General features: G+C 41.7%; 1 protein-coding gene across 9 annotated transcripts in view; it reads left to right on the top strand.

The window, feature by feature from the left end:
- Nucleotides 1-6,532: 6,532 nt before the first annotated feature.
- The window catches only part of LOC311238592 (globoside alpha-1,3-N-acetylgalactosaminyltransferase 1-like), a 124,905-nt gene continuing 112,586 nt past the window's right edge, over nt 6,533-18,851 (top strand). For all 9 annotated transcript variants that reach the window (XM_084326704.1, XM_084326706.1, XM_084326708.1 and 6 more), the window contains exon 1: nt 6,533-6,584. The gene's annotated coding sequence lies outside the window, so the exon portion shown is untranslated. The remainder of the gene's footprint in view (nt 6,585-18,851) is intronic.

Here is an 18,851-nt window from a genome sequence, read left to right on the forward strand (position 1 = left end):
CCCCCCCTCCCGGACCCCACCTTGAGAAGTACCTCCACTATCCCTCGCACCTAACCAGACATTACCAACTTCTCATGAGTAGAAGTTCTTAAGGATCTTCTGACTGACTTGGAACTTCCTTAGGCGCCTGAGGAAGTAGAGGCGTTGTCGTGCCTTCTTCACAACACTGTCAATGTGTGTGGTCCATGTCAAGTCCTCGGATATGTGGGCTCTGAGGTACTTAAAGCTGTTTACTCTCTCAACCGGTGCCCCGTCGATGCTGAGGGGGCTGTAGTCCTTGACCCCTGACCTCCTGAAGGCCACAATCATCTCCTTTGTTTTGCTGATGTTCAGGGAGAGGCTGTTCTCCTGGCACCATCCCGCCAGGACCTTGACCTCTTCCAGGTAGGCCCTCTCATCGTTTGCAGAGATCAGGCCCACCACTACTGTGTCGTCAGCAAATTTGATGATTGTGTTGTTACTCCGCTGAGCCACACAGTCGTGTGTGTACAGGGAGTAGAGGAGGGGACTCAGAACACAGCCCTGGGGGGCCCCTATGTTGAGGGTGATGGATGAGGAGGTGCAGTTGCCTGCTCTCACCACCTGGGGTCTGCCCGTCAGGAAGTCCAAGACCCACTGGCAGAGGTCATAGTTCAAGCCCAGGTCCCTGAGCTTGGCTACGAGTTTGGAGGGGACTATGTTATTGAATGCCGAGCTGTAGTCGATGAATAGCATTCTCACATAGTTCCCCTTCCTCTTGTCCAGGTGTGATGCTGCTGTGTGCAGCACATGGGCTATGGCGTCCTCCGTGGACCTGTTGGGGCGGTATGCAAATTGCAGGGGGTCCAGGTTGATGGGGAGGGAGGAGCAGATGTAGCCCTTCACAAGCTTCTCAAAGCACTTCATGGCTACTTCAGCCACTCGTCTGCCGCCGTCGGGTGGTTTGTAACTGTGCAGCTTTACTCCCGCTGCTGGGGTGAAGGGATGGACAGGATGCCACTCAGTTGTAAAAAGCTTTTAATTCCTTCTCCAACAGGTTACAAACCTTGAAACAAAACATACATTCAATCAATAACCACCACAACACTACCATCATTCTTAAAACAAATCGCTTACACACATCCACTCACCAGTTCCCACTCGTCTCCCTTCTCTCCTGTCAAATTCCCCGCAACTTCCTGTTTACTACTTTCCCTGACACCACGTGACGTATCTCGACCAATTACAGCCCACTCTCCGCTACGTCCCTGGATCACATGTGAATTAAAAATACATCTCCATTCACAACTTCAACCAAGCATACAGTGCCTCCATACATCCGAAATGAAAACATAATATAACCATAGCTCAACTACCACTAATCAACATTCACATAAACGCATAGCATAAAAACAACACTTAACATTACTTAGTTATTTACAACACACAGAACTAAAGTGCACCTAAACTCCACCACCACAATAGAAAGCTGCACAATTACACTAGCACACTATTACACTATTACACACTATTACACTATTACACACTAGCACACTATTACACTATTACACTATTACACACTATTACACTAGCACACTATTACACTATTACACACTATTACACTATTACACACTAGCACACTATTACACTATTACACTATTACACACTATTACACTAGCACACTATTACACTATTACACACTATTACACACTATTACACTAGCACACTATTACACTATTACACACTATTACACTAGCACACTATTACACTATTACACACTATTACACTATTACACACTAGCACACTATTACACTATTACACTATTACACACTATTACACTAGCACACTATTACACTATTACACACTATTACACACTATTACACTAGCACACTATTACACACTATTACACTATTACATTATTACACTATTACACACTAGCACACTATTACACTTTTACACTATTACACTATTACACTAGCACACTATTACACTATTACACACTATTACACTAGCACACTATTACACTATTACACACTATTACACTATTACATTATTACACTATTACACACTAGCACACTATTACACTATTACACACTATTACACTAGCACATTATTACACTATTACACACTATTACACTATTACATTATTACACTATTACACTATTACACACTAGCACACTATTACACTTTTACACTATTACACTATTACACTATTACACTAGCACACTATTACACTATTACACACTATTACACTATTACACTAGCACACTATTACACTATTACACACTATTACACTATTACACTATTACACACTATTACACACTATTACACACTATTACACTATTACACTAATACACACTATTACAGTATTACAGTATTACACTATTACACACTATTACACTATTACATTATTACACTATTACACACTATTACACTATTACACAAAATGTGCACATTTTAGTTTTTCATTTTAGGTATTTTGTGGTACTTTGTGGTATATTTCCAGGCACTTTGGGGTATTTTGGGATATGTTGGGGGTATTTTGGGGTCTGTGGGGTATTTTGGGGTATACTTTGGGGTACTTTGGGGTATTTTGGGGTACTTTGGGGTATTTTGGGGTATACTTTGGGGTATTTTGTGGTACTTTGGGGTATTTTGGGGTATAATTTGGGGTATTTTGGGGTACTTTGGGGTATTTTGGGGTACTTTGGGGTATTTTCTGGTATTTTGGGGTATACTTTGGGGTACTTTGGGGTATTTTGGGGTATTTTAGGGTACTTTGGGGTATTTTGTGGGTACTTTGGGGTATTTTCTGGTACTTTGGGGTATACTTTGGGGTATTTAGGGTATTTCTTGGTATTTTCATTTTAGGTATTTTGTGGTACTTTGTGGTATATTTCCAGGCACTTTGGGGTATTTTGGGATATGTTGGGGGTATTTTGGGGTCTGTGGGGTATTTTGGGGTATACTTTGGGGTACTTTGGGGTATTTTGGGGTACTTTGGGGTATTTTGGGGTATACTTTGGGGTATTTTGTGGTACTTTGGGGTATTTTGGGGTATACTTTGGGGTATTTTGGGGTACTTTGGGGTATTTTGGGGTACTTTGGGGTATTTTCTGGTATTTTGGGGTATACTTTGGGGTACTTTGGGGTATTTTCTGGTACTTTGGGGTATACTTTGGGGTATTTTAGGGTATTTTGGGGTACTTTGGGGTATTTTCTGGTACTTTGGGGTGATTAGTAGGACCCCAATTGGCAAGTGTTAGAGGGTGGGAAAGCGGTTGGGTGGGGATTGGACGTTGTGGACAGCGACTCCTACAGGTCGGTTTGGTGACGCCGGTGCGGCGGAAGCAGGAAGTAGTGGGGGCAGCGTGAGCCTCCCACGCGTTACTCCTCGCCACTGAGAGTTCGAGCTGCTGCGGTGAAAAGATGCGACAGGCTGCCTCCTCGTGTACCGGAGGGCTTCTATCCTCACTACAACCGACCAATGGGAGGCATAGTCTAGCAACGTTCAAGACAGGGGAGGGAAGAATTGGATAATACGAAATTGGGATGGGAGAATAATAGAAAAATGGGGAGAAAAAGTGGATAAAAAAATATATATATATAATTTTTTTTTTGCTAGGGAGCCGCAGCTGATTGGCTAAAGAGCTGCATGCGGCTCCGGAGCCACAGGTTGCCGACCCCTGCCCTAGGGTAACCCTAACCCTAACCCTCTAACCCTAACCCTAACCCTAACCCCCCAACCCTAACCCTAACCCTAACCCTAACCCTAATTTAAGGAATGGTTAAAATCCTGAAACTGAATAAATATTCGATATGTATGGTGAGGACTGAAGTTAATAATGATATTCATGAAAGAAAATTGGAACAATACATGAAAAAGATATGTTTTACTGAGATCACAGTTTCGGTCACTAGGGAGACAGGTAGTGGGTTTTTTAAAGGTTGACTCGAGGGTTAAGTAACCATGTATAGACTTAGTGTCTGATTCTATTTTCTGAAGAAGCATTTTCATTGGCTTAGTGATGACATAGGGGTAGGCAATTAAGTTTGGCCGGGGGCCACATTTTTTCCAAGCCATCGTATGGGGGGCCGGAGGCAAAAACAATGGCTCATTTAATATATTGATAGTGAAAACATTTTAACTCTGTGAACTGTGACAGACCACCTTATAACTAAGACATACATTTGTGGCAGAGGCAGATAATGGACAAAATAAATGAGCTGCATAGGTGCCATAATAAACTGTAAACGACATACACATTTGCACTGAACATTATACCTTTGTCTGTTTGCCATTTTATTATAAAACCAGAGACAAGCACCTCTCTCTTATCGGTCTATCTTACATTACGTGCAACCAATGCGTCTATCTGACAGCCCTTTCTGTGGAGCGCACTGGACTATTGAGAAACAATAGGAATTTTCCATTGGTTCTCCCAGTCCATGTGACCATTTCTAGCATTTCCATTGGCTATAGTGACAGACAGATATATGATACATGGATAGATACAGCGGATTAGATGCAGTCCAGGGAAAACAACCAATCTAGATATTTCAAGATTCTATGCTTTACATCCGCGCATTCTCTGAGAGATGCACACAATGTTGAGATGACAATCGATTCCGATACAATAAAGCAAGTCTTTATCACAAACAAATCCAAATAAATGTTAATGTTTTAGAAAACATGTCTAGTGTTGCCCCCGGCTTTAGAGGGTTAAAAGCCTAATTGTATTTTTTATTTAGTTAATAAATGTCTCGTTGTAATTCCTTATATACTGTACCTAATGTAGCGCATCTTCTTGAAGCAGATTCAGCTTTTTTTGCTCTGATTTGACTTCAGTTTAATCAAGTTAAGTCAAGAGTTTTTAATTGCATTGTTACTGTTCACATGTGTGGTGCCGTCACAGTCATATATAAGTAAAGATAAAGTTTGAATGACTTACTGAACTGGTGTTTTAATTTCACACCACACATGTGGTGTGGCGTGTTTGTTATTTCAGCACCAGGTGCTGTCCAGTGGCGTCGTTAGCCCTGGGCTTCAGGGGCTTTAGCCCCGGATGTTTTTCTCCTAGCCCCAGATCTAAAAATATATATATATATATTGTTTAAATTTTATTTTTTTTGGTGGCAGCATCCCCATTGTCTGTGCTGAATGTTTGTTAGTGTTTGGTATTTTTCTTTGGTTTCTAGTACTTTTAAACATCGATTTTTAGCAAGTAGTATAGTTTTCATTTGATCCTATATAATTTTTTCATTCACCGATTTGTGGACTTTTTTTTTAGTGTCTTGAAAGGCGCATTATAAATGCCTATGTTTTGCTCCTTGAGTGTAAGGTTTTGATAATTGTGTAATACTTTTGATTTGAGTGTTTATGCAATCGAAGAAAACTGTAAAGACTAGAGATTAACTGTTTATTTATTTTGTACATAGGCTGTGCATAATGTTTGTTTGTTTATTTGCTTATGTGTATGATTCTTAACTGTGTTTTTATTTTGTTATTGGTGTATATGTGTGTATGTATGTATATATATGTATGTATGTATGTATGTATGTATGTATGTAGGCCTATGTATGTATATGTGTATATATGTATATTTGTACTCTCGTTGGGGCCTCTTGGACCATATCAATGTTTTATCTGGCGAAATAAAGGTTAAATAAATAAATAAGAAACTGATGATTTGGGCCTGTTAACTTTGAATTTTCTATGGGGACTGCCCAGATCCCTCTCATGGACCTGGACCTCACTTTAAAAAACTCTAATCTAGTTCTTCAGTATTCGTCTCTAATTACCCTAAAATTGCGTATTTCTGTGTGTAAAAAAGAAAAAGAAAAAAAACCCGGCTGAAGCCCCCAATGTTTTCTAACCCTAAAAACGCCCCTGGCGCTGTCCACCGACTTTTTTCATGTTGAGCAAGCGCTACATTGCACCTCGCTGCCTACCTGTTATTCACTCTCAACATGGATAAACCAAAGTATAATAAGCATTATTTAGGTGGTGGTAGTTTCTCTATTTGGACATTATAGCTAACATATAGCCTAGCCTAGTTGGTCTGATATATAAAAAAATATAAATAAAAATAACATTTAAATGGAAAAAAAACTTAAAAATATATATATATATTCTGAGGGGCCAGATATGATTGCTGGCGGGCCAATTTCGGCCCGCGGGCCGCCTATTGCCGACCTGTGAGCTTGTGTCTTCTTCCTGTTCCTTGCGGAATGTAGAAGTGGATTCTGCCCTGTTGCAATGAACCACCTTGCAACGTATCCTTTTCCTGTCTGCTTGCTTGATTGCACTTTTGAATAAACCTTTGAAAGATGTTTTCTACCTTTCATTATTGAATAAAGTCAGATAACATATAGACACAGGCATCCCTGTTGTTTATTCTGTAGTAACTACCCTTCACCACTAGAGGGAGGTCTGAGGCCTTGTGTGGATCTATTTCACAATGATGAGTGGCAGGAGACTCCTCCTGTAACACACTTAGCTCTGCCCACCGTGACCTGCCCATGGGTGAGGTTAACCATTAGCAACTGTTGTTTCAGTTCAGCCACAGGTCTGCCTCCACTAACGGCAACGACATGCCACGCGCCAGGGCTCTGCTGAGAGACAGGTAGGGTCTGTCTGTCTGTCTGTCTGTCTGTCTGTCTGTCTGTCTGTCTGTCTGTCTGTCTGTCTGTCTGTCTGTCTGTCTGTCCGTCCTACAGTCTGTCCTGTTGTCTGTCTGTCTGTCTGTCTGTCTGTCTGTCTGTCTGTCTGTCTGTCTGTCTGTCTGTCTGTCTGTCTGTCTGTCTGTCTGTCTGTCTGTCTGTCTGTCTGTCTGTCTGTCTGTCTGTCTGTCTGTCTGTCTGTCTGTCTGTCTGTCTGTCTGTCTGTCTGTCTGTCTGTCCTTCAGGTTGTCTCTCTCTCTACTATACTAACAATGTTATTTATGTATAGAGAGAACAATGTGGGGCCAAGAATGGAGCCTTGGGGTACACCTTTAGTGGCTACGACAAGGTGTTGTCTGGGAGGTCTTTGGCTCCTGGTGGGGTCTGGGGCGTAGTGGGGGCTCCTGGGAGGTCTTTGGCTCCTGGTGGGGTCTGAGGTGTAGTGGGGGCTCCTGGGAGGTCTTTGGCTCCTGGTGGGGTCTGAGGCGTAGTGGGGGCTCCTGGGAGGTCTTTGGCTCCTGGTGGGGTCTGAGGCGTAGTGGGGGCTCCTGGGAGGTCCTCTGGCTCCTGGTGGGGTCTGAGGCGTAGTGGGGGCTCCTGGGAGGTCTTTGGCTCCTGGTGGGGTCTGAGGTGTAGTGGGGGCTCCTGGGAGGTCCTCTGGCTCCTGGTGGGGTCTGAGGCGTAGTGGGGGCTCCTGGGAGGTCTTTGGCTCCTGGTGGGGTCTGAGGCGTAGTGGGGGCTCCTGGGAGGTCCTCTGGCTCCTGGTGGGGTCTGAGGCGTAGTGGGGGTCCCTGGGAGGTCCTCTGGCTCCTGGTGGGGTCTGAGGCGTAGTGGGGGCTCCTGGGAGGTCTTTGGCTCCTGGTGGGGTCTGAGGTGTAGTGGGGGCTCCTGGGAGGTCCTCTGGCTCCTGGTGGGGTCTGAGGCGTAGTGGGGGCTCCTGGGAGGTCTTTGGCTCCTGGTGGGGTCTGAGGCGTAGTGGGGGCTCCTGGGAGGTCCTCTGGCTCCTGGTGGGGTCTGAGGCGTAGTGGGGGTCCCTGGGAGGTCCTCTGGCTCCTGGTGGGGTCTGAGGCGTAGTGGGGGCTCCTGGGAGGTCTTTGGCTCCTGGGGCCTAAACAAATTGTTTGGTTCCTGTTGCCGACCGACCCTGCCGCCGATTTAGGTGCGACCCAACTTATTTTATGTAAAAAGATAAATATAAAAAAAGTATCTTTTTTTTTTTTTTTTTTTTTTTTTTTTACAATAAAGTTTACTTAAATCTTAGTCAAAAAGTGCAGTCCATGTCAATAATGAGAATATATAAAAAGCAAGTATTTCACAAACAAAGAAATTCCCTATTAGTCTATTTGCCAACACAATGAACCCGGACATTTTGGAACCACCAAACTTTTATGATAGATATGGATAGTATGGGTCACCAGCACTTAGAAACTGCCGGATGCTAAGTTGTACATGTTGGGCAACTTTTTTTATTTGCATAATTAGCAAATTATTATTATATTTAGTATAATCACCTAAATGGACAAATCTCGGAAACTACTTGATCAATTTCAACAATGTTGGAGTGGTTTTGGGGGTTATTCAGGATGCTGAATCCATTTATGATACTCAAGAGTTTCGGAATTGCAATATTTACTGGAATTTACCAAATTTCAATTTCAAGAGAAATTCTGCTGAATAGTATTATGGGGAAACTTACTCCTTGCTTACAAGTCTTGCGTATCATAGACTCAGGTCTACTTTAAGCTTTAAGTCCCACATTAACAAGGTGACAAAAACATAATTCTTCCACCTTAGAAACAAAGCTAAAGTACAACCATTTATAAATCAAAAGGATGCTGAAAAACGGATCCATGACTTTATTCCAAGCCGACTGAAGAAAATACTTCAGCTTATTCAACTCTCAGCTAGGCTATTACTGTAACTAGAACCAAGAGGAGAGAGGACATTAGTCCAGTGTTAGCTACCCTGCACTGGCTTCCGGTAACATTTAGAATTGATTTGAAGGTCCGCCTCCTTATGTACAAAGCCCTAAATGGAACCAGACCAAGCTACAGTATATTGGCAATTTTCTTGTCAACTACAGTACATGCCCCCAAGAACACTACAATCATCTACTTCTTTTTATTTTCTGCATTGCATTTATTCTGTCTATTTTATGCTCATTTGATGTATTCTAGTGTATTTTCTGCTGTGAAGCACTTTGGGCTGCAATTCGTGTATGGAAGTTGTACGAATAACGTTTATTATTATTATTGCCATCCTTAGAGTTATTTGCTACCTCTATCTAGCAGGGCTAAAATGATTTGAAATGGTTTTGTTAACCCTCCTGTTATCCTCAAATTGACTTTACACTCTTTATCCTTGGGGACATTTTGACCCCAGCAGTTTAAACCTCCAGAAAATGATCATAATGAAAAGTGTTACCCAAATGTATGTTTCAGGTGCTTCATGTTACTTTGTTGATTACCTAAATAACCATTTAAATAAAACATTACCCCTACTCCCCCCCACCCACCCAATTATACATACATAATATATATTATGTTGTTCAAGTGGGGAGTGGGACCATGATAACTTTCCGTTTTTGGAAAGTAACGTGTCTGCTTGTGGTTGAGAGACAACAGGAGCATCTGCACTAAGGGTCTCATTCTCATCAGAGGAGGACGCCTCATAATCAGGGTCTCAGACACATTCTCTCCTATGTCACTTTCACCATCAAATATCTGACAAAACTTCACTGGCAGAAAACCTTTTCTTCAAGGTAATTTTCAAATTAGAGTTTAGAAGGCTGCTATGTTTGCTCCTCCCCTATGTTGCGTAAAGTTTAGGTAGTAAAAAATCACAAATAACAATAAAAATACAGTCCGGGATATACATTCTAAGATATATACATTCTAAAATATACAAATGTTTAAGTGTATATGTAAAAATAAGAAGTCAAAAGTCCAGGAAGATTACCAGAGTTTGTACTGTCACTCTGTGGTGAGGCAGTGAGGCACAGTGATGCATTGTATACTCTGATGGCTGTTGGAATTAAGGACTTCCTGTGCCGTTCAGTGTTGCATCTAGTCTAACACTGAACATGCTCCTTCTATCAGCCAAGTCTGTGTATAGCGTGTGGGAGGGGTTGTCCATGATGGCGTGGAGCTTAGCAAGGCTCTTCCTCTCTGACAGAGGAAGAGTCTAGCTCCACTCCCACCATGTTACTGGCCTTCCTGACCAGCTTATTTGTCACATATAAGGTACATGACATTGCAGTGCAATGCTTGGTTCTGTATGAGCCCCCTGAGATTGTGCTTCAGACAGTAAAAAAGTAAAAAGAATAAAGACCAAACACTATACAAAATATGCAGTACAAGTACACAATGCAAACAACTGCAAAGATGAGTTAGAGAGGTAGTGCAAATCTTTTACTAATAAATAGATACAATATGGTGTAGTGTTAAAAAGTGTTTAAAGTGAATGTTAAAGGCAAGTGTTATTCCATACACATGGAATATGTATCTCGATACGATAGAGGGCACACATTGTGAAAACAAAGAACAATTTACTGCCTAATAGAGGCCTTGCACAGAGTGTTTAGAATGCCCATTTCTCCTTGTTAGGGACCAAGCAGTGAGACAATGAGGAAACAGGAGTTGTAGATGAAAACTGGGTTTTTATTTACCCACAAGGTGCAAAACCATTGCAAACCAATAATTTGATAACTAGGCCTATAGATGGGTTTCTTGTCCACGTCAGACTCAGCAAGGAGGCCAAAAGGAACGTAATAATCCTGGTCAGAACAATGGGGCAGACTGTATAGAGGATAATTTGTAGGACATGACCTCGAGAACATTTGAACCTGTTTGGGGAGAGATTTCACACAGACACAACCAGGAATGAGGAAGATATGGATGGTGGTTTACCATTGTATCTTTGTTCCTGGATTGTAGCCAGCTCTTCATAACAACTCATCAATAATAGTCTGGCACCCTTCCACCCTCATGACAGCTACAGCATCACCATAAAAGTCACACAAGTATCTGCTTACTGCAGAGAGGTGCCCGGAGTTGGCTACATATATATCATGTAACTCTGACAAATGTTTTTGAAGGATGACTTTCCTGGTCTCTCTCAACAGTCCGGCATTGTTTCACTGGCTTCCATCTATCAGGGTGTTTGGTGTCTTTGGGTTCGCAAAAGATACCACAAAACAGACATTGTTTAGAAAACTCAAAGGCATGAGAACGAGACATACGTTTCCCTAGCTGAGCTGCAGCTTGCGTTTGGTTGCATTTCTAGACTTAGGTATATGAGCTATAACATGATTTGTGACAAACTACAGAGGCAGACACACCATGGGTAGCAATGATGTTCGATAAAGTCTCAGTTGTAGCTGAATCGTCAAGCTCTTCACTCCTCTGAAGCAAAGCTGTAATGCCTTTTGGTCCAGATGTCTTGAAGTCATTGTCCTTGCCGTCACAGGGCTCGAATAGGCATTTCTTCCTTGACATGTCAATCTGAAATTAACAAGAGAAGAATGCACTATTTGTATCCTCCATCTCTACACACTCTGGATACATTGCCAGGATGTACATTTCAGACGGGCTGTTCACTATTCTAATGAAAACATGTATTTCCCATGTTATTGGTATCCTACATGAACTTGACTGGTATTTGCATTACCTTTTGGGTCTCTTTCTCTGCCTCAGTGCCTCAGATATTCTATCACACAATTCTACATTAAGGAGAGCAAAAGTACCATATGTATACTTAGAATCAAACTTGATGCTTCTCTGTGTGACGAGGGATAGAGCCTGGTGATGCGAGGCTAGGTAATAACGGGTTATAATCACACATTCATATCATGACATACATTGCTAACATAGCTAACTATGCATTAACATTAGTTACTGTCAGATGGCTAACGTTAACCCTAAGAGCTGGCTTACTACAGCTTGTGATCATATTATATTCAGTGTTTGTTATTGGATAGTAATAAAACCACAGTTTGTGTATCTGTTTCTATTTTCTCAACTTACTTGCACAACAACAATCCTTGAAAATCAGGGGTCTGTATTTTCTGCAGCTGCAGTTGCTCGTTGCCACAGTAGGAATGAGATCATGGTGCAAATTAGCCACTACTCACTTGGAAGTGTTGCGTTAATGATTAGCACACTGAAGTCTCAGTCAAGGCTAGGAACTGGGGTTCTGAGGACATTTTATAAGGTAACAGTCACATACAAAAATCCAATAGAATAGTTTCTAGTTGTGGCAGCAAACTGCTCCGCTGCCACGTGGACTCATGGCAGAGCTCACCTGCAGCAGTTACCCCAGTAACCAAGCATAAGCGCCTAGAGTACCCCATTAGGCGCTCTACAAATTAAAGTTATTATTATTATTATCATTCTGTTTACAATTGAACATTCCATGAAAATTATCTATAAATTCTGCATCTTCTGAAACATTTATAAACAGACAATTCATAAAAAATGGCACCAAAATATGGTAAATTCCAGTAAATATAGCAATTTTGAAACTTTTTTTCTTCTCTTAAGTATCATAAATGGATTCAGTATCCCGAATAACCCCCAAAACAACTCCAACATTGTTGAAATTGATCAAGTAGTTTCTGAGATTTGTCCATTTAGGCGATTATGCAAATGGAGGCTAATTATGCAAATACAAAAAGTTGCCCAACATTTACAACTTAGCATCCGGCAGTTTCTGAGTGCTGGGGATCCGTACTATCCATATCCATCATAAAACTTTGGTGGTTCAGACATTTCCGGGTTCACAATGGGGCTCTATGGGATGGCAAATAGACTATATCCATAGTCGCTGTGGAAAAAAATAAAATAAAAAATAAAATAAAATAAATTTGGCTCCTCCTCTGGCTGGTGTGAGATTTGACGGCCCAGTGCCACATCCTTCAGTGTTTTGGTAAACATGCCCACTGCCTGCTTTTTTAAGTGGGAGTGGTCGTACAGGTGCTCAGGCGTTATGGATATATGATGTGCAACGTGTACATTTGGGAGTGAGGCACATCCTCTGGTGATGTCAGCGTTCACCCTATTGATGGTCTTGAGGTGAATGTCTCTGTGGGGTAGCAAGGTGGAGATGGTGATGCGTGAGTCTGGGAAGGTCACAGCTGCTTTCTCTGCTCTTCTGGTGACCAGACTACCAACCTTTTCCTGTTCCTCCCGCAGGTTGTTGGTGCCAGTGTGGATGAGAATATGGCCTGGTGTGCCAAACTCAGGGTGCGAAAGGATTTGGAGTGCATCCTCTGTTGTGGGGCACCAGATTTTTGACACTCTTGTTTTGGGGGAACGTTTTTGTTCTTGAATGAACTTGCCATTGGAGTCTATATGGATAGCAACCTCAGTGTCCTTTTTCAGGGTGGTGGGCTGACGGTGTGAGATGCTGGGGGAGGAGGGGGCATGGGGGGCTTGAAGGCCTCTCTCGGCTGCATCCTCGCTGGGTGGTGGGGGCTCGGTGGTGGGTGGGTTGGGCGAGGAGGGGGCACGGGGGGCTAGAAGGCCTCTCTCGGCTGCATCCTCGCTGGGTGGTGGGGGCTCGGTGGTGGGTGGGTTGGGCGAGGAGGGGGCACGGGGGCTGCATCCTCGCTCGGTGGTGGGAGGGTTGGGAGGGGTGAGGGGTTGTGGCTGTTCTGTACTGGTAGACATCAGCTTCACCATGATGGCTGATATTTCCTTTGACATCTCGTTTGTCAATGAAAATGTTCTTCAGTAAAAATGTGCAATGGCCAATGAGTCTCAGGTTAAAATAAAATATGAATTGTATAATTTCCGTTATTAAAGATTTAAAAACGGCCCAGAACACCACACAAGGGTTGATGTTCTCAATGGCATCATTACCACTATTGATTCCAAACAACATTGTGCAGCAATTCTTATTGATCTTGCAAAAACATTTGATACAGTTGACCACTGGATTCTCAGAGACAGACTTGGTAACATTGGTGTTAACTACCATTCCTTAGCCTGGTTCTCCAACAATTTGTCTGGTAGAACCCAGTGTGTTAAATCAGAACACCACTTGTCGTAGCCACTAAAGGTGTACCCCAAGGCTCCATTCTTGGCCCCACATTGTTCTCTCTATACATAAATAACATTGTTAGTATAGTAGAAAATTCAAAGATTAATTTGTATGCAGATGACAGTTTTATACTCAGTTGGACCTTCTCCTAATGCTGTTCTGTGCTCTCTTCAAGACAGCTTCAATAGTATACAGGCTGCCTTCTCTAGTCTTAACCTAGTTTTGAACACATCTAAAACAAAAGTTATCCTTTCACCTCTTAGATACTACACATAATTTTTCTCAGCATGTGTTACATATTAAAAAAATAAATAAAAAAAAAAGACTTGGCTTCTTGTGCAGGAATCTCTCCTGCTTTACTCACTCTGCTAAACGCTAGGGGTGGGCGACAAAATCGATACGTAGTAGTATCGCAATACTTTGCGTGGCGATACTGTATCAATACAGGGACGCCAAGTATCGATATTTAATTATTTATAATTATAAGGTATAAGGAAGTTGCATTGTTCATTTCAATACCTGTAATAGTACAGTAGTCCACACTCCACACCCACACACACATGTGCATTCAGTTAAGTTGGAATATGACTGTAATACAAACAGTTCAGTTTGTCAGGTACATGCAACACAGATTACAGTGTTTACATCTGTCTGCTTGAGAAAATACCATGTTCTGCAATAAAAATTATTGAAGTGAGATGAACAGACTGAACTTTATTTGATTAGATAAAACATGTTGACAAAGTTTTACTTTGCAGTTGAAAAAAGGTAATAAATCGCATTATAACGCAATATTAATCTCTGGTGATTCCCACCCCTACTAAACACTCCCTAGTCCAAATGTCCATTCTCCCATTGTTTGACTATGACAATGTAATTTACATGCATGCAAATCACCCTCTAAGCCTGAGCGGTCTGGTGGGGGACCGCAAATGACATCACGCCATAAATCCATCTCTACAGACTGTATGAATTAATGTTTTTTTCCCAAATATAGCCAAGAGTAAAGACCCTAACCCTGTCAAAACAGCAGTCAACGTGTATATTTTCAGCAATACGTTTGTTTACCAATAGGTTAAAGTGTTATTAGTGAAATATGAGTTTTGGAAATCTATTCAGAAACTGGCGAATATCAACGCTAGGAAATGTGCGCCGCCATTTTGTTTGTAGTCATATGAGGAGAGGAGACCCACGGCTTTCAATGGGTTTTGGAATTTCAAAAAACGACTACCCAGCTCAAGCCAGTTCCTGTCAATCATATGACTTGTTGTTTTTTCCTTATTACTGTGGGAGAGTGCAATCATCCAATCCACCAAGCAACTCAAAACGAGAGTGAATACCAACAGAAGAATATTGCAGGGGATTTTGGCAAATGTCTTTTGGCCGCTACCCACACGGTTAGCTGTGTTGCTCATTCCATGAATGCACAATCCTTACAACTTGTACCTCGTTGTAAAGGTGACTAATCAGCCTTTCCAAAGATATAAAATACAATACCAATTGGTATTATTAAAGGGGAGGAATAATCGTCCAAAATAACGTTTCCGAACTTTTTTTGAGGAGTTTATATACACTTACATTTAACATTTTCTAAATGTATTTATTGATCTGAGAGATGGACGTCCTCCCCCATACATACTCTGCTTCAGTTAAACAGGGAAGAGATAAAAAGCCGTGGGTGAACTTGAGCCACTGGAATGTTGTGGCAACATGGAAAGTGGTCAAACTCGTCTTATGAATAATTTATTTTGTCTGGTATCTCTATGAAACGGGCCAGGAACCAGGCACACTGCTGTCTACTGTACCCAGCCTGTACACGTTGTTTCCTCCTGTGTGCGGCCAGGCAGGGAAGGAAATCATTCAAATACAACGTGTTGCTACAACACTAAAAACATGTTTAATACAAGGGAAGAAAGAGGTGCTGGAAAATATATAATTAGATTGAACCAAGTGTCTTTGTATAGAAAGTAAATCAATAAATAAATAAACCATGTTCCATTGAAGTTATATACACACACAAAAGATCCATAATGTCCCTTTTAATAGCAGAATAACTGGTTAAAAGGTTTTTGGGTAGTTAGTTAGTTGTTGATGTAGAGTTAGTTAGTTAGTTGTTGATGTTGGGTTTAGGGTGAGTTCATTGTTGATGTGGAGTTAGTTAGTTAGTTAGTTGTTGATGTGGAGTTAGTTAGTTAGTTAGTTAGTTAGTTAGTTAGTTAGTTAGTTAGTTAGTTAGTTAGTTAGTTAGTTAGTTAGTTAGTTAGTTAGTTAGTTAGTTAGTTAGTTAGTTAGTTAGTTAGTTAGTTAGTTAGTTAGTTAGTTAGTTAGTTAGTTAGTTAGTTAGTTAGTTAGTTAGTTAGTTAGTTAGTTAGTTAGTTAGTTAGTTAGTTAGTTAGTTAGTTAGTTAGTTGTTGATGTAGACCTGTACCTTGTTGATGTAGACCTGTACCTTGTTGATGTAGACCTGGGCCCCGTTCCCCGTACCTGGTTCAACTAAGTCGATCAAGATGTCATTATCCAGATTCAGTTAACCCGATGTTTGAAGCCGGGATTTTCCTGTTCCTCGAAGGTGGATTCAGTCTCGTTAACTCAAGCCAGACTTGAGACCCAGGATAAGTGCGCGTGCCCGCCTCAGCCGAGAAGGCAGCAAGTGTCGAGAGCAGAGATCCTGATTCTCTAGCGGCATTGATTGATTAATTGATTTAAAACTTTAGTAACATATTGCAGTACGGCTCAATCGCCTCGCCGACAAGTTAAATGCGTTATCTATAGGCTAATTTTAAGTCCCTCATTACCTCAATCAATCAGATTATATTTCTTTAAACTTGCCTGCTGGATTGAATAATCAAATGAGATCTTGCTAGCGAAAATAATTAGTTAAACTGTTATACAAAATAACGATACGGCTCTCTTCCCATTGATTGATGTATAGTCGATCTTTTACTTATCTCCACTGTGGTGTAACGGGTTCTTCTTTTGACTTTCACGCAGACGACCGGGGTTCGAATCCTAGTCTTCCCCTTCTTTTTGCGATGTAGGAATAATTCAATTTGGTGCACGTTGAGAGCTATATAAAGAATGACATCCTCAATGCATGTAGATTTATAATATTTTAACTTGAAACTAGGCTACTTTGGCGTATAATCATTAATATTATATTCCAAAAAATTATATTGGAAACACAGGGTTTCGAACACCGGTCGCTGGGTTGACAGGATTGAGCACTACCACTGAGCCACTGTGCCAGATGGGATAAATTCATTGTTTATACATTAATGAACGAGACAAGATCCACAATCCACGCATAGACACTTCAATTTTATGCTTGAATGAAACACAATCCAGGCGCTCCATTAAACATCCACAGCGGAGAATATGAAAGGAATCAGAGCCAAACGAGCGATAGGTTTCAATCATTAAAAATATCCCCGCGGGATTCACATTTGCAATGCTGCGCGTTGTTAGAATAACCACATAATGTGTACATCGCACCGAGCGAGCGCCACGGTATATATAACGTGCATTATTTAGGACAAAGTGAATTTAGTATCAGCATTTTGGGTCTATTTTACATTTCAAAAGCCCCCTCTGGAAGAATGGAGCACAAAAACGTAATTCAGAATGGTATAAAGCAGATCCTAGACTGTGGGAATAATTTCAGGAAACGCGCTGTCACTTTCTTTGCGGGGGCGTGGCTGTGCTTCATCCGGCTAACTTGAATTTAAACCCTGCTTTCGACCAGGCTCAAACTTTTGGATCTGTTGTCATGGTGATTTGGACAATCCAGGTACGGGGAGCCGGAAAGTCCGGCTTAAGTCAGACTTAACCGAAAGTTATCCGGCTAACTCAGTTATCCAGGTACGGGGAACGGGGCCCTGTACCTGATGTAGATTGTAAACAATTCTACTACCAAGGAGCACACATCTTCTCTGGACAGCTGTGGATTTCAACAATATGTTGATTTCCCTACCCATTCCAAAGGACACATTTTGGACTTAAGTGTGCTGCTCTGGTGTTACGCCCCAAATCTGTACTGCGTCTGACCTGCCCATCTCTGATCACAAGTTCATATCCTCTGGAGTCTGGGCGATTTTCACCCCCCCCCCCCTTTCTGGGGACTTTCTGGGGATTTTCAATTTTTTTTTTTTTTTTATTATATGAAACTACAGGTTCATACCTTCAAAATAAGCCATAACTTGTAAAAATCGATGGGATACTTTTCAATCAATGTCCTATGAAACATTCTGGTAACACCCTAACCAAATCTTAGATCAGGGCTTTGAAAGAATGAAAGACAATTCTCAGCCATTTGATGAAAGACTACATTCCCATAATAAGGCAACATTCACCATTGTTGTTGTTTCCTTTGTTAGTAAATTTGCAAGTCAAAGCCAAGTACAGGCACTCTCCTCTCCCTCCCTGTCTTAGTCTTCAGCACAGCTTGAATACATGTCTTACTATAGTAATGGCAGGGTGCGAACCATGGGGGAGCTAGGGGAGCCATGGCTTCCCTAGATGAGACATCAGCTCCCCTGAAAACATGATTTGTGAATTTTTGGGGGGTCTAAAATACTGACAATAATCTTGCAATTACCATTCGGAGCGTGGCGGCGCTGCAGCCTGCAGGCACAAATCAAACTTCACCCGCCGTTTTAAAAGAAAGAAAATACAGGTATTCAGGATAATGTCGAAAGTTAAAACGAAAAATCAAAGAAGTAAGCCTTCTAACCAATTTTGGTTTTACAAAGAAGGCGAAGCAGCCAATCGACTCGAAAGCCCGTATTGAAAACAGCCCCTCCTTCTACTCATGTTCCCGCGTAAAGTCCTTTGTCCTCAAGTGATGACGCGACGACTATCAATCATCGAGTCAGAAAAGAGGTGTGTTTAGCTAGTACTGTATAAAAGTGTGTCAATGTATTCTCGAGGCCACCACTTGGCACTTGCTCGCTCCGTGTGTGGAGGTCAGTGGTCCGGATTGTGATCTATTTGTGCTGTGAGGGTTCAGTAAAACTTTACAGACTGCCATCTGACTCTTTGTCTCATCTCTCTGTTCACCTCGCCGACATTCAATTAAAAGAACCCAGGGTTAATTTACAGTATATCTTGATCTTTTTCAAGTGGAGGCACCGTAGTTAAATTTAAAGGGCTCGTCCGGAGGAATAACCTTTCAATATGAAAAGATAGAATCC

This window comes from Notolepis coatsorum, assembly GCF_963971535.1.
Source record: "Notolepis coatsorum genome assembly, chromosome: 12".
NCBI classification, from domain to species: domain Eukaryota; kingdom Metazoa; phylum Chordata; class Actinopteri; order Aulopiformes; family Paralepididae; genus Notolepis; species Notolepis coatsorum.